The following is a 17,090-nucleotide window of genomic DNA, read 5'->3' as shown; positions in this document are numbered from 1 at the left end:
TATTTTCTGGAGTTTTAGTTGCATTGTGTTTTCAAGTTGAGATAATCTGATTGTACAAGGATTTTAAAATTGAATCCTTTCAAAGTTTTTGCATACAGTGTGGCATTTATGTTCAAGAATGAATAATTAATATTATTTCTTGAGTTACATTTCTGCCTATTTTACCCAAGTGACTCTGTGTGACTCAAAACAGGTAAAAACAATCCAATAAAATAATTAAAAACTAATATATAAACATATAAAAATTATATGCAATTTTAAAAACAATTAAAAACAGTGGCAAATTTCAACTTATATGACTTAGTCATTGCAAAAATTCCTCACTATTGCCAGACGCTAGACAAAGCAGTAGAGCCATATCTTTATACCCTTAGCAGGTTAGGGCCATGGCAGAAAAGGGTCTCTTCTTAGGTCCTGCCAAATGACACTTTTTCATAGATGGCATCCATAACGTATTTCTTCTGCTGGTCCTGATGAGATGGGAAGAGGCAATCATTCAAACCAGAATCATGCATATGGAGTCATATAAGTCAAAACAAGCATCTTGAAGACAATACTGTCAGCCAATACGGATTGCAGAACAGAAGTATAATGTGTACTGATTGAGGAATGCACATGATTACCCATGTTGTCAAATTCTATACCAACTGCAACTTCCACATGTTTTTCAAGAATTCCACCCCATTCAGTATCAAAGTTGCTGTGTCTTGCTAGGGTTGAGTCAAAGCTAGTTGTTCCCTATTCAGAACCCTACAGCCCTGAGACACCAAAACAGGACCCCAATAGCACTGCTTAATTTGCCAAGGATAAGAGGTACCATCCTGGATAGCAACATACTGATGATGCCTCATCGCATGGCAATATATGACCTGACCCAGCTGTTTCATATAGAGGTTAAACAGTACCGGACGAAGTACCAAAACCCTAAGGAACCTCACAATGCAGAGGCTGAAGATAGGACCTTCCTGATCAACACCAATGCCAGAGGAAGGAGGAGAACCAGCAGAAGCAGTGCTGCCAACCCCCAATTCTCAAAACTGGTCCAGAAGGATATGGTTTCTTGGGATTGTCAGAAAATACCCAATGTGGCAGAGAGGACGGCTGAAGCATGGAGTTAGTCTGGAGGCACTGCACAACCACAAAAGGTCTAGGACTGACCTATAAGCCAAATTCCTTGGAGCCTTAACTATTTCCAGGAAAAGACTGCCAGTCTGGGGAGATTCCTGTATTACAGGCAGAACAAAATAGTTAGTTTGAATTATGCACGTATGGATTTGGTTGTTTATGCCCGAGAAAGATGAATGCACTACTTGCATCCAGCTCATGTGAGACATCATCCAAAAGACCAACCAATCAGTCTCAAGCCTGAAACCCAACTGAAACAGTTTAAATAATCCAATTCATCCAGGCTCCTGCTGAACCTGTTGCATGATCACCTTCTCCACAAACTTCCCTAAAACAGGAAGATATGGAGAGAAAATTGTCCAGTATAGTTGGGTTTAGACATGGTTTCTTGGAATGGGGAAGAACAAATGCCTTCTTAGAAGAGAGCAATGAATGCCTCCCTCAAGGAAGAATTAACCACCACTAGAACCCCACACAGGTTCTCCCAGAAGGCTTTCACCAACCACGAGAGCCATGTAGTCAATTGACTGATGGTCAAACTCACCATCATAAGGATCTTGTCCACTTTGTGTTCCACTTCTTCCAAAATATGCTTAAAATTTTCCCTATCTTGCCTAGCTTTAAAAATCTGATGATGACAAATGGTAGCAAATACTGTTAAACTTATCACATGAAATTGTCCACAACTGGATTTTGAATATTGTTGTTGTTATTTCTGCTAATATGCTTAGTAATTCCAGGAATCTAGCTTGCTGCCAAATAGTATGCTTGTCTCAAACATCATTCATCTGAGGCATTCCAAGAATTTTTTTTTTAATCAATGGGTTGCTGAGACTATAAAAGTTGGCTAAGATTTCTTCTCTTGCATCTTCTGGAATAGGTGTTTTCTGGCCACATTTTCTGCAAACCAATTTGTGATACCTGACACTCCCCATCGTCTCCAAATAATTGTGGACCTCTTGGTTAGTGGGTTGCTACTTGGAGGATAATGTAATGAAAGTTTGTAAATGAAGACCAAAACCTCTTTTAAGCAAATGTATCAAGGCTGCAAAGGTTTGTTAATGTTTGTTCCATTATTAAGAACAATATGACTTTTATTTCCATGTAATGGCATTCTAGTCATAAAATAAGGATGCATGTGGAAGAAATCTGTAACTATTTAAATCAGGGGTGTCAAAGATCTGGCCCATGGGGTCCACCCTGGAAATGGCGACAGCCAATCTGCAGTGCCTCTGCCAGCAAAAACAGCTTGGGAGGCCTGTGCATGGACCTCCTGAGCTCTGTTTTCACTGGTATAGCGCTCAGCCACCCAGACATGAGTGATGTTGAACTGGCCACATCCACCTTGGCCACACCGTCCATTCCCCCCCCCCCCCGAGGTCAAACACAACCCTGATGTGGTCCTCAATGAAATCAAGTTTGACACCCCTGATCTAGATTATTAGTTCATCAAATTCAGGATTATAATAAATTGGCTTTCTCTATAGTTGTCCCAAAAAAGGACACCTTCACAACCACACTTTAAATCTATGGGCAAAGTGTATATTCTGCCACTGAGGTATAGCCTTTCTCCCAAAATATTGAAATGAAATCTGCTATTTAGAACACTTTGATTTTTTCCCTTTATAATACATATATCACCTGCAGAATGCACATAGTATGAAATTTGGAGACATTAAGACATTAAGAAAAACATTAAGAGGATTGTTAGAATACCTAATCTGAAGTGTTAAACGCATATCTTGAACATATTTCAGAGAATTTCTAAGGGTATAGCAACTGACACTGAACTCAAGACAATTTACTTTCCTGTGCTTATTTTTCATTTACATTGAATGCTGAAATACTACTGTTACATTATGCACTTTACTTTTATGCAGTTATATCACATTCTCTTTTAATATTTAAATGTATTCTGTTCATCACCTGGGGATGCATTGCCTATCAGTTAGTATTTAAATAAACATAAAAAGTAATTAAAACATCTCAAATAAGATCATCTGCTAGCCTCTATTTTAACAATTATCAATGGGAAAATGCTATCAACGCATTTAGTGAAAATCATTCTATAGTACAGTGATGGCTAACCTGTTTGTCGTCGTGTGCTGATAGCGCATGCGTACGTGCCCACACCCATAATGCAATGCATGCGCAACACCCCCCATGTGCCCTGTCCCCCTGTGCATGCATGTGTGACCCCCCTGCAGCCTATTTTGGGCCTAGCAGGCCACCCTGAAGCCTCCTGGGACCAAAAATGGAGCGGGGGGACATACTGCACCCCCCAATGCTCCCTCCAATCCCCGTGCATTTGTGCACAATCCCCCCACGCATGTGCACACATTTCTCACATGTGCTCCACCTCCCACGCATGCATGGGAGAGACCCGAAAATCAGCTGGCTGGTGGGACGTGCGAGTGCATGCGCGGTGGAACTGAGCTGGGGTGACAGCTTGTCTACCTGCAGAGAGGGCTTTTCATGCCACCTGTAGCACGCGTGCCATAGGTTCGCCATCACCGCTTTAGATGGTACTGAGGAAATTAGCCCCAAATCTGTGTTGTTAGGGTTTGAATTCAGTACCAAACATGAGAATTAAAAATATATACAAGTCTTGAATATCTGAAGCACCACAAATCAATGTAGTTGTTAATGATGCCATTGTGTAAAGCAGTCTCTGCCTCCAGCCTTTGCAGATTTTTAGTGCAAATATTAAAGGTTATATACATCCAAGCATTTAATATTATTGCTTAGTAGATAACAAACCTGTTTGTATAATGGATTGACCTAGATTTTAAAATGGTTATATTTCAGAGAAAGATCAGATTTTTTATTAAGCATGGCTAAAAATATGTTTTGCCTTTTAAAAAACAAAGAAACCAAAATAGCTTCAGGACAGAGATGTACGTATTTATGGACTTTGCCTGCTATATTTTCACCTATTTGTGCCCTACCTGCTATGTTCCTGCTTAAAAGAAATGTATGGCATAGCTATTTCAAGCTATTTGAATTTTACTCAGCTGTTGTTTAAACGTTTACTGTAAGAGTTGTGGTTTTAAATGTGTGAGATAAATATAGGCTGCATGCACCTGCTGTTTTAAGGCTTCAAATGCACTCAGCAGATAACTGGAAAAAGAATGTGAGAACATGTGCCTCTGCTTCATTGATGTGTTTTTCATAAGGGTGTCCCTAAAACAAGGAATTGCTCAGCGGCTACAAATAAATGTATTGAGCTGGTTGCTTCCTTCAAATTTCCTATAGCTTCAGCTTGCCACTTTTATAAGTTGCGCATCCTAATTATTTTCCTCCACCTTTTGCATCGATACATTGGATTGTATTAATTGTGCCCATCTTATCAGGTGCAAGCAACCAGAGCCATTTGTAAATAGCTAAAGAAAGCTACTTTGTTGTCTTCTACCTAAGTTACAAGAATAATCCCAGACTGCTTACCTTCTCCTGGGGATGACCAGATAAGGCTTCATGAATCTTGAGGGAAGTCAAACTTACGTTGCTTGCAGCTGCACAACGATTCTAAGCAGGCTCCTCACTTGACCCCTTCTTCCAGCCTAGCTGGCAGTTTCCCAACATCTAGATCCTTTGTAGTGGAGTGTAGTAACTACCTTGAAAACCTCAGATGCAGAGGTGAAATTCAGCATATTATGACAGGTTCTGGAGAACCGGTAGTGGAAATTTTAAGTAGTTCAGAGAACCGGCAAATACCACTTCTGGCTGGCCTCAGTGTGGGGTGGAAATGAAGATTTTGCAGTATCCTTTCCCTGCCACGCCCAACAAGCCATGCCCAACAAGCCACGCCCACAGAACCAGTAGTAAAAAAAATTGCATTTCACCACTGTTCAATTGTTCTCCTCAATCAATTTGAAACAATGGGAGCATGCGGGGAATGGAAAAGTAATGCAGAAGCAAAAAATGTGTTTATGTACTATATGTAGACTCTGGTTCTTTTTCTGAGAATAAGCTGTAGAACAAAATAAGCTTCTACACAGGATTTTATATTTGTTCTCTAACTAGAGAAACACCAGACCAGATGAATGGCTTGTATGTGTTTTGGATTCTTCAATTGAAATGGGAAAAAGGCATGTATAGTATACAATACAAACAGGTATAGAAGATGATAGAAAAGTTAGATTGGAATATATTTACCCAATTATCCATTGGTTAGAGCCATATTGGTTAGTTGGTATGGTAATGTGTGTATGTGTGTGTGTGAGAGAGAGAGAGTGGAGTGATAAGACTCCTCAGAAAATATATTTACTCTGCCTTTTAAAGATAATATTCATAGTTCAACAAGGGAATATTAAAAACAGGTGGTTCAATGGCCCAGCCCAACCATTAAACAAAGGACAAGCCAAACTCAGAGTACTGAAATGATTCCTGATCCTTGTATTATATTTTTCTTAAACAACGAGTCCTTCTTGAAAAAAACATTATGATACTTCAAAATAATGCATTTAGTACTGCTGATGTTAACCAGATCTCTTCTACATGTGAGGTCTGACAATTTCCACTTCCTCTTCCTAAAATAAATAAATATGTATATTTATTTATTTATTTATTTTATTTATTATTCATATTTATAGACCGCCCCCTCTCCCGAAAGGGACTCGGGGCGGTGTACAGTCACTAAAATGCGTTATAAAATACATACATAAAAGAGTTAAATAATTAAATACGTAGGTGGAGGAGGTTGCAAGACTGCATATAGAATAATAAATATAATACATTAAAAACTCTAATAACCCAAGAGTTAAAATATTACCCCAAATTACCCATTAAAATATATCCATCGGGAGGTAAAAACTAAGAATGTGCCAGGCCAGCTAATCGAAACAGGTGAGTCTTTAATTTTTGACGGAAGGAACGGAAGTCAGTGGTAGTTCTAATGTCGGGGGGGAGGTCATTCCAGAGGGTTGGGCCCATCACAGAGAAGGTCCTACCCCTAGGCGTCGCCCGCTGGCACTGCCTAGTGGATGGCACCAGTAGTAGTCCCTCCCTGTGAGAGCGGATATGTATATGTGTATGTGTATGTGTATGTGTATGTATGTATGTATGTATGTATGTATGTATGTATACACATACATACATACATACATACATACACACATATGCCAGTGGTGGGATTCAAATAATTTAACAACCAGTTCTCTACCCTAATGACCAACTGGGTAGGCATGGCTTGGTGGTCATGTGACTATGGGGGCATGGCCAACTCAATGTCACTCACATCAATGGGTGCTTCGTCTTAGCTGTTACAATGTAATAAGGATTAACCAGAGAAGCAGTTTCTGTAAGCAAGGCAATAAAGATTAGGCTAGAAACAACACCAGAATGTTTCCTTTCTGCCTTCCTTACCGGATTAGCCCTGTAACAAAAGCAGATTTCTTCCAACAACCGGTTCTCCGAATTGCTTAGAAAGTTAACAACCGGTTCTCCCGAATAGGTGCGAACTGGCTGAACCAGCTGCACCTGTCTCCAGATCAGGAGACCATCCAGATAATCATTCATGCTCTAGACATCTCAAAAATGTGCTGTATGCGAGACTGCCTTTAGAGACTGCAGGTGATCCAAAATGCAGCAATTTAGGCAATGATTGACATGCTGTGTTATGCCCATGGGTCACTACCACTGCACATACTTTATTGGTTGCTACTTTGCTTCCAAGTGCTGGTTACCGCCTGTACAGTTCTCCATGGTATAGGCCTGGTTATCTGAGGCATTGCCTGTGTTAGGTACTTTCTGCCATTCCACTTAGATTGGGTAAATGTCTGCCTTCCAGATCTCATTGATTAAGCAATGTCATTTATTGGGATTTAGGAAGTATGCCTTTTTTTGTTGCAGTGCCTGCCCTCTGGAACACCGTCTTCCAGAGATCTGTATGGCTTCCGTCCTGATGACATTCTGGAAGTCTCTTCTCCCATGCTTTGGAGTAGGTAGAAGATGACCCCATTGATTGCCTTTATGTTCCATTGTATGTTTTGTTCTGAATATGCATGGTTCTTTTTTCTTGTTTTATTGGAGGGAGGCTCCTGCTTTTTAAATTGTAAACCACACAGAATAATCTGGACTCAGGTGGCCTCTAAATTTAAATGAATACATAAGTTTGTATGTACAATCTCAAGTTTCAGCCTCCTTAAAGGCAACATTTTGGAAGTAGTTAAGTGATAGGTAGGTAAGAAGGGAAGTAGATAGATGATAGCTAGCTAACTAGAGATAGATACATGGATGGATGGATGGAGTGCAAACTAGGCACTCACATGGATTCATTAATGAGTTTTTTGAAAGCCAAATTACATTCAAGTATTAGCCAGAGATATTCTATGATACTTTCTTCTCCCAAAGGCTGTGTTATTTTTTGATACCACATTAAGGGTTGGGAAGTTTTGTCAACATACTTGGTATATTGTGTACAGCTGCAAAAAAGGGAGTGAGTGTCAAGGGAATGGCATAATTCTAGTTTGTTCTAGTCCTGTAGAAGAAGAATCTGCTTCAAGATGAATCGCAAAAACAGATTCATCACTTTTCTGAATCACCTTGATTTGAGAATGTAATTACTGTTCAATGATGTTAAATAATGTGTCTCTACAATGTGTCTTATAGAATTTGAGATTACTTCCCACCATCATCACCTTGATTTATTAATTGGCTTCTTATACTGAATGATAGCATGTCCTTAGTACTAAGCGAAGAGACTTGTCTCTATGTAGATGAGCCAGTTATAATGACTTTTACTGCCCCTGCCTTTTGCGTCATCACATTCCATGTAACAAGAGATGGAGCAGAACTTTTGCTGCTACTGCGAAAGGGTATAATACAATGAACTGCTCTTGTATCTGTGCGGTCCTCAAGTCACAAACTTTTAAATTGGCATTAAGGGATCTTTAAACGAAAACTATACAGGAGATCATGACAACCAGTCCTCAGGAAGTCATCCATGTTCCAGATGCAATTTTGTTCCTGGATGAGATACAAGTGGATACAAGACACAATTCCACATTTGTGGGGAATTTGATATCCAAAAGAAAGGCTCTTCTTCTAGGTTTTTCGAGCAGATTTTCAACAGTTTGTATGAATAGACATCCTCTTTCGTCTTTAGCCACCTATGCATGTGAAGGATAGTTTCCTGGGCTTGGTGAGCACAAAAGGTTGTGAGCTTAAACTCTGTGTTGTATTACACTGTAATATTTTAGACTGATTCCCAATACATACTTCCCTCCTGCATCTTCTTTTTCTTCTCTTTATATCAACATCACCAGGATTATCCAGGATAGTCCAGAAGCTACACTTAGATAGACAGTATCCAAGGCAGTATATTAGTATGCTTCAGTTTATGAAATGACATCTGTCATCACTGCTATCCTTTTTATGCTTGTTGCTCTAAATAATTTAGTATCACCAGTACATTTGTTCACTCATGATTCATCACCAATTTCTGATCTCTTCTGAATTGGTAAGAACACATCAGTGTCAGTACAGATCATTGGAAGATCCCCATGGTCATATCTTTCTATTTAAAAACTTTTCTTCTGTCAGATTTACTTCCCTAAGAGGACCTTGATTAGACTTCTAAGTGCGCATCCATTTTTTTGTTTAGAGAACTTTATACTTTCCCAGTTTAAATGATTCTGGTTTTTTTGGCACTTCATTCATAATATTATTGTGCACTTGCGTTCCTACACCTGTGTACCCATGGACTAACTGAGTGGATTTTCTTTCAGCTCAGCTCCCGAAATCCTAATCTATAAAGTTTCTGTTGAATAAATTGAAATACTAGAGTACTTTTAGGTTTGGAGGCAGTGTAGTGGGTCACTTTCACACTGGTGGGAATTTTCTGCTCCAGGTTCCCTTCCTGCAGTTGAGATCTTGAAAACCCTGCGTCCTTTTCTCTACTTTGCAGAGCTAGTCAAGCAAGAATGATAAACAAGTGACATAAGGAAGGCAACAGGACGCAGGTGAGGTGTTACTAGAGAAAGACAGCTGGAGAGAGACCTGCAGCTAGGACAACTACTAATTGTTGAGAGACTAGATTTGAATTTGAGAAACGAAAATGCAAAGCAATAAAAATGGTCTCAGTTTGCTTTGGGCTCTCTGATGAATAAATGCATTAAAAGCCAGTTCAAAGTCCAAATAAATAGCAACTTAGCTCTCTCAGGTAAGCCAGAGAAAGAGCACAACCACATGAGCTAATTCTGCTTTATTGTAGGGTCATATTAACAGAATTTTGTAAGTCTGAAAATACAGGTCTCCCACCATCACTTTTAACATTCTGATATGTAAGGGTGAGTCCTTTTTAAGTTTCTTTCTGTGCCCATTAAGCAGTTATGGGTTTTTCTCACTTTTTTCCTGATCATTCCTAGGCAGTGCCCCTTATCCCCTCATCCCTCAGAGTCATTCCCATATACAATTACAAATCAGATTTGTAGTTCAATGGATAGGATTAATAAATTATGCTTTTAGGATAACAAATGTTCTTTTTTCTCAATGCTAACACAAAAGAGCTCAAGCAACTTCATTGCATTTTCCCCTTTCTTGTACACACAGCATTGTTAAATGCTACAAAGGTTATTTTCTTACCTATAAATACTTTGCAACTTTAGAGTTGTTGACAATCTGTAATCAACAGTCATTTGACTGCTGTTAGGAAGTCCCACGAGAAATATAATGAGGTGTAAACTAGCAGGGTACAACCTGCTTCAACAATGTAAATGAATAAGGGAAAATATTTTTGATACCCCTCTGACACATGAATAGAATTGTTTGGCATCATTATTAATAAACTGACTTTTAAAAAGATTCTATCCTATCTTCCTGTCTGATTATGAAAAAAGTCAGAGCATTTCCCTAAATCAAATATTCACAAACAAAGCAGGAAGCTTATTGTTCCTTTTCATGTGGAAATTGTAGCCAAAACAGAGCTAGGAGAGAAAAAGAGGGTTGTAAACATGTAAAAGATTTGCAGAAGTAAAGATAAACGAGGACTGGATGACAGGTAAACCTAGTGGGACTTTGAGCATACTTGATAACTCATGTTTGAGAAAAGGAAAACCTGAGAATTTGGAACTGTAGATGAGGAAATAGAAATGGCAAGAAGAGGGCATTGTTTTCTAGCTGGAAATGATCTCCTATTGAAAGTTTGAAATAAATTATAACACCTTGTCCAAAGCTCATCATATCAAACCAGAATCAAGGAAAAAGACATGGTAAGATTGGAGTTATGAAGAAGATCTGAAAATAACAAACTGGTGGAAAAATATCTGGGAAGGAGCCCATCAGTTACCCTTTCAAGGCCATTCCCAAGGCTGACCATTGCTGTAGAGAAAATTCTATTGTGTGTGTTCCTATTCAAAATGACCCTCTGATATTTCCAGGAAGCACAATGCTGTATCTGCAGAAGAGTTGCTGACAGGAGAAGAGACAAGATGATGGGTCAAAATTGTAAAACAAAAATAAAAAAAGAGGAGCAGGCCTTTAATTGGGTAATTGTAACCATCATCTATAGGACGCAGTGGCTCAGTGGCTAAGATGCTGAGCTTGTCGATCAGAAAGGTTGGCAGTTTGGCGGTTTGAATCCCTAGCGCCGCGTAACGGAGTGAGCTCCTGTTACTTGTCCCAGCTTCTGCCAATCTAGCAGTTCGAAAGCATGTAAAAATGCAGGTAGAAAAATAGGAACCACCTTTGGTGGGAAGGTAACAGTGTTCTGCGCACTTTTGGCGTTTAGTCATGCCAGCAACATGACCACGGAGATGTCTTTGGACAGTGTTGGCTCTTCGGCTTTGAAATGGAGATGAGCACTGCCCCCTAGAGTCAGGAATGACTAGCACATTTGTGCGAGGGGAACCTTTACCCTTTAGCCATCATTTGGACACTTTTGTCCCCTGGCCCTGGGTCCTATGGCTGCTCCTGATTATCCATCCATGTGCTTTACTATGGCTTTCTGGCAGCAAAGCAGCTCCATTAAAAGACAAGCTCTCACAATATATATGTATTTGGTTTGATAAGATTGAGTATGGAGAGGATGAGTAGGGGTGGAGAAGTGAAATCCTTGATGACAGAAAGGAGGAAAGATTCCTCTCTTCTTCAAACTTATTGGATTGTGAAAGAGAGCTCAGATCCAAAGCTGCCCAAATTTCATTCTCATTACAGTACTTCATATTTTGCTTCTTGCTCAACAAGTTCAACCAGACACCTGAGTAAACTCTCACTGCAACCTCAACACCGAGACTGGCGTAAAGCAGATTCTATCCCCAAGATATTAAAAGGGAATCTGGGAAGGATGCCCACAGAATTATTTTCTTTTTGCTTTTGCCTTGTCATTTTTTTCTCATTCTACCCTGAGGTGATTTCCTTTTGAAGAGTGTACCTCTCTCCCTAGTCCTGACAGCACACAACCCATTAACTAGGTCAAATATAATAATCTGGGAAATACAAATTCCCACCCATTTTCTGGAGAAAATACCTGGCCTCCTGTGAGCCTTTGGCGTGAGGTGAGGTGAGCTTTTACTAACTCACCAGTCTTCTCCCCTTGATCAGGCTTGCAAGAAGCTGTGTGGCTTAGCCATTGCAGTAAATCAGTAGCAAGCATGTTCTGTGTTGCAGGTTTGACAGTGAGCTCTGGATTAGAGAAGGTTTTTTTTTGTTATTTCTCTCCATCTCTCTCTCACACACACATCCTCCCCCTCTCCCCCTCCCTCTCCCTCTCCCTCTCCCCCTGTCTTTCTTTTTGGAGGACAGGGTGGGCAAAACAGGATAATTGACTGAGCTGTAGTTTTCACATTACACAGCTGCCTAAGTAGTTAGATTAACCTTATACACAATTCAATTTGGTGTGGGGGGGGAGGAATCTAATTCTCTAGAGTTAGTTAACTACAGAAATTGACCCCTTTGGGGTATTGTTATTACTTTAACTCTGGTTGATTCCTTTAAACATCTTGTGGGCGCTGGGCCACTATAAAGTGATTGAATCCATTATTGTTGATCCAGATGAAAAATGGAAAAAACATTTAGAAGCATGTTTTAGATTTATGGATTACAAGACAAAAATCCTTGAAATATTAAAAGCTGAACTATAAATGCTTTTGCTGCTGCCATATGTATTAGCTGTGAAGAAATAAGACCATACACACATACAAAGTCATTTCTGATCTAATCTATTGAACAGTAGATATTCAGTTTTTACTATTATATAGCATTTTTATTATACATGTTATTTGATTTAAATCTGAATATATTTACTGTTTTCTGATACATACCGTATACAGCTATATGTAACAGTTCTACTTTTAGATGTTTTACTATATCTGGCCCCATGTCTGTAATAAAATGTGTAGCATTTCATAACTTTGTACCCTCTAAAGTAGGGGTGTCAAACTGGCCCGCCCACGGGCTGGATGCGTCACGTGCAGGCCACACCCACCCGAGCTCCGCAAAGGGAAAAAATATGTCACGTGATGGCAACGTGAGGCGGCATGTTTGACACCCGTGCCCTAAAAGTATGGACCAGCTCCCAGAATTCCCCAGTCAGCAAGGCAGGGGTGAAATGGAGCATGTTCTGACAGGTTCTGGAACTGGTAGCGGAAATTTTGAATAGTTCAGAGAACCGACAAATACCACCTCTGGCTGGCCCCAGAGTGGGGTGAGAATGGAGATTTTGCAGTATCCTTCCCCTGCCACGCCCACCAAGCCATGCCCACAGAACCGGTAGTAAAAAAAAATTGAATTTCACCACTGCAGCAAGGTCACTGCAAGAATTTTGGTAATTGATGTTGGGAAAAGCTGTTAGAAGAAATGCATATATGGGAAGGAGATGGTTAACCAATCCTGGTAATCCTATAAATTCTAAGAATTGAATGGATTTATTCCATTATTAGCTGCAATAAATCTTTATGAATTAAATTTTCAACATTGCTTTTGAAACATGATGAAATCTGTCTGTAACCGAACCTTTCAGATTTGGACTAGACTTTGAAAATGAATGTCATTCCTAAGGTAAAATATCTTTTACCAGATCCTGGTCAACCGTAGTAAACTTTTATATAAAATAAAACAAGGCTTTATTTTATTTCCATGTGACAGTACTCCTTATTGTTAAAGTCTCAAGATTTTGTTCTGCTATATTAATTTAATAAAACAATAAAATTACTGCTTTTAGTCAATTACTATTTTCCAGTACTTAAATGAACAGGGTATGTTGTAGATGGAAATTGGCTAGTGACAGATGTGAAGACACAATCATGCTATAAATGCAAAATGTCCATAAAAGGCTGACTGACTGGTCATAATATCTTCCTACTTATGACTGTCACATTGTACAGTATATCTTAAAAAACAAAAACAAAGCACAAAAGTTTTATGCACACATACATGAACTCAGATTTATTTATTTTTTATAAAGTTTTTTATTTTTTTTATTTTCATACAAATAACCACATCAGTGGTGGGTTTCAAATTTTTTTGGAACCTATTCCGTAGGTGTGGCCTATTTTGTGGGCGTGGCTTAGCAGTCATGTGACCGGGTGGGAGTGACCAACTTGTAAATGTGGTGAAACTCATTTAACAATGCTCTTGCTTAGGAACCAAAATTTTGGGCTCAATTGTGATCATAAGTTCTCTTCCTTTTTCTTTCTTTCTTTTTCTTTCTTCCTTCCTTCTTCCTTTCTTTCTTGTGTCTCTCTCTCCCTCTTTCTTTCCTTCCTTCCTTTCTTTCCTTCCTTCCTTTCTTGTTTCTCTCTCCCTCTTCCTTTCTTTCTTCCTTCTTCTTTCTTTCTTGTGTCTCTCTCCCCCACTTACTTACTTTCTTCATTCCTTCTTGTGCCTCTCTTTCCCTCTTTCTTTCTTTCTTTCTTTCTTTCCTTTCTCTTCCTCTGTCTTCCTTCCTTCTTTCTTTCTTTCTTGCCTCTCTCCCCCACTTATTTCCTCCCTCCTCCCTCCCTTCCCTCCATCCTTCTTGTGTCTCTCTCTCCAACGTTCTTTCTTTCTCTTTCCTTCTTTCTCTTTCTTTCTCTCTTTCTCTTTCTAACTTTGTCTCTCTCTCTCTCTTTCTCTCTCTCTCCCTTCCTTCCTTTCTCTCTTACTCTTTCTTTCTCACTCCCCCCCCCTCTCACACACACATACCTTCCAGTTGGCGAAAATTTCTGTTTTGCCAGCTGGGAGGCTGGCAAAGAAGCCTCGTTTTGCCTGCCGCCCGTGGCACTTCACTTGCTGCAACTCGGACAATGGGGAGGTGGGAGTAGTGCTGGGTTTGAGGAACGGATGTTCCTTCTGCTCAGCTTACGCACTTGAAAAGACCCCGCAGTTCCACATTCACAGCTGATCCCTTCTTGGTCAAAAGGGCACCTTTTCGGTCTCAGCTGGGCGTCTGGAAGAGAGTGGCCGAAGTGGCTTCTCTCTCCTCCTCCTGCAGCCGAAGGAAAAGCCCCGGGGAGACGGGCTCCACGCGCTGCAGCCCGGCAGAGCAGCGCGCAGAGCTCGTCTCCCCGGGGGCTTTTCCTTCAGCTGGTAGGAGGAGGAGAGAGACGGACTCCGTGTGCTGCTCTGCAAGGCTGTCGCAGCCGATCCTCCGCTGTGCTGCAGCCAAAGGCCGAAGTGGCTTCTCTCTCCTCCTCCTGCAGCCGAAGGAAAAGCCCCGGGGAGACGGGCTCCACGCGCTGCAGCCCGGCAGAGCAGCACGCAGAGCTCGTCTCCCCAGGGCTTTTCCTTCGGCTGGTAGGAGGAGGAGAGAGACGGACTCCGTGCACTGCTCTGCAAGGCTGTCGCAGCCGATCCTCCGCTGTGCTACAGCCGAAGGCCGAAGTGGCTTCTCTCTCCTCCTCCTGCAGCCGAAGGAACAGCCCCGGGGAGATGGGCTCCGCGCGCTGCAGCCCGGCAGAGCAGCGTGCAGAGCCCGTCTCCCCGGGGCTTTTCCTTCAGCTGGTAGGAGGAGGAGAGAGACGGACTCCGCGCGCTGCTCTGCAGGGCTGGTAGGAGGAGGAGAGAGACGGACTCCGCGCGCTGCTCTGCAGGGCTGGTAGGAGGAGGAGAGAGAAGCCGCTTCGGCCAACTTGTGTAAGATAAGACAGGCAGGCGGGTGGGCGCATGACTCTGCCGAAGAAAACGTAGAAGGAGCGGAATCAGCTCTGCCTGAAGGCAAAAAGCTTGGACCTCCCCCCGCGCACCCATCAGCCAAAACCTCCCAGGAGGCTTCGGCTGGTGGGCAAGCAGGGGTGGTGGTAGCTCCGAGCCTTCTCGCCTTCAGACAGAGCTGATTCTGCACCTTCTACGTTGTCCTGGGCAGAGTCATGTGCCCACCAGCTTGCCTGTCTTGTCTTACACAAGTTGGCCAGCTGAAGCCTCCCGCCTTTCCTGAGCAGCTGGCAGCTGCAAGAGGCGCGAAGGGGAGGCAGGTGGGGTTTGCAACCCGAAGGCTAGCATTTCGTCTCTGCAGCGTGAACCAGCTTGGGTGCGACCGGAGAAGCTTCTTCAGTGGAGCTCCTGAAAGGGACGCAGGCTGCCACCGCTCCACTGAAGACATTTCTGAGAAGAGAAACTTCTCCGGTCACGCCCGAGCTGGTGGAGCGCAGGCAAGTGCCGTCCCGTGAAAGGGGCGGGGCAGGAAACTTACTTCCGGGTTCATTGGCCAACCGGATCGCGCGATCCGGTGCGATCCGGCAGAAACCCACCACTGAACCACATGTATACCATTACATAACCAACACTTTTTTCTATTATTGAATATTATGTCAATTCGTCTTACCATCAACCCCCAAAACTATCATTGGCTCTTCTGCTCTCCTTACACCATATTTATACCCTATCCATCACTTTCTTCTCCCTCTCTCCTCCTCCTCCCTACCTCCTTTCTTCCCTCTGTCATCCTTCTCTTCTCTACTTCCCCTTCCTCTCTCCTTCTCCTCTCTTCTTTTTCCACTCCATCTTTCTCTCCTCCTCTTCCCTCTCTCCTAACCCTCTCTTCTTCCTCTTGCCTCGCTCCTCTCTTCCACACTCTTTATCTCATTTACATGGTGTATTTCAGCATCAACTCAGATTTATTTTTAAGGAACCAGGTATAAGGTTGGGTTTTGTTTTCCTTATTCTTTTTTTAAAGAAAACCTCTGTAGAATGACAAAGATGATTACAAAGCTTACTGCGACCCATTCTTTTCTCACACGTACAAATGGCCCTTTAAAAAAAATGATATTTCAGAAAGTCTGTTTTTTCTTCTTTTGACTGTGAATTTCTGCCGATTAACGCTTGTTATTTGTTTCAGAAAGCAAAAGAGAAATATTGGCAAAGTTTCTGCCGTTTGCTTTCCCCGCAGTCTGAACAAGATATTAGAGACAAGGAAGTTGGCAGGAAATTTGCAGAAAGAAGAAATATTACTGTAAGATGTTTGCTGGGATCTGTGGATAAACTTAGGCACTGACCTAAATATGATTCTAGGTCATTGTAATTTCTGTATCATGCTAAAAAGCAAATGATTAACACAGATTTGATACTAGGGCAACCTATATAGGTTATAAAAATATCTTATCATTTGGATTCTTATAATCCAGATATGATAGCCCTATTGATGTTGATCTTGATTGAGGATTACGTTCCTAAACTGCAAACTATTTTATAATTATATATCTGCAGTAGAATGGGGAACTGTCCATAAAAGATACACTTATATTACTTTATATTTTTTCCTTGTGGACATCTTACTTAACCTTATATCCAAGCTTTTTAATGTTGGCAAGTCTTGTTTTCCATTCTGCCATTTCCCTGTATTCAAAAGAACAGATCCTCTGTGTATACAATTGTGTGTGATCTGCAATACTAAGAGATGCCAGGGGATGGTGTCCTTGTGTCATTTTAAAATCTTGCTGTCTTCCACAGCTTGAAAGCTATTGTTAAAAAGTATTTGGTAAGAGAATTCCATCCTCTTCGCTATTCACATTCACATTTTTTAAATGATCCCAAGGAAATGAATATAAATCAAC

This window comes from Natrix helvetica (assembly GCF_964273705.1).
Source record: "Natrix helvetica genome assembly, chromosome: 4".
Lineage (NCBI taxonomy): Eukaryota > Metazoa > Chordata > Lepidosauria > Squamata > Natricidae > Natrix > Natrix helvetica.
The sequence above is the reverse complement of the archived record's forward strand: the minus strand, read 5'-3'. Positions refer to the sequence as shown.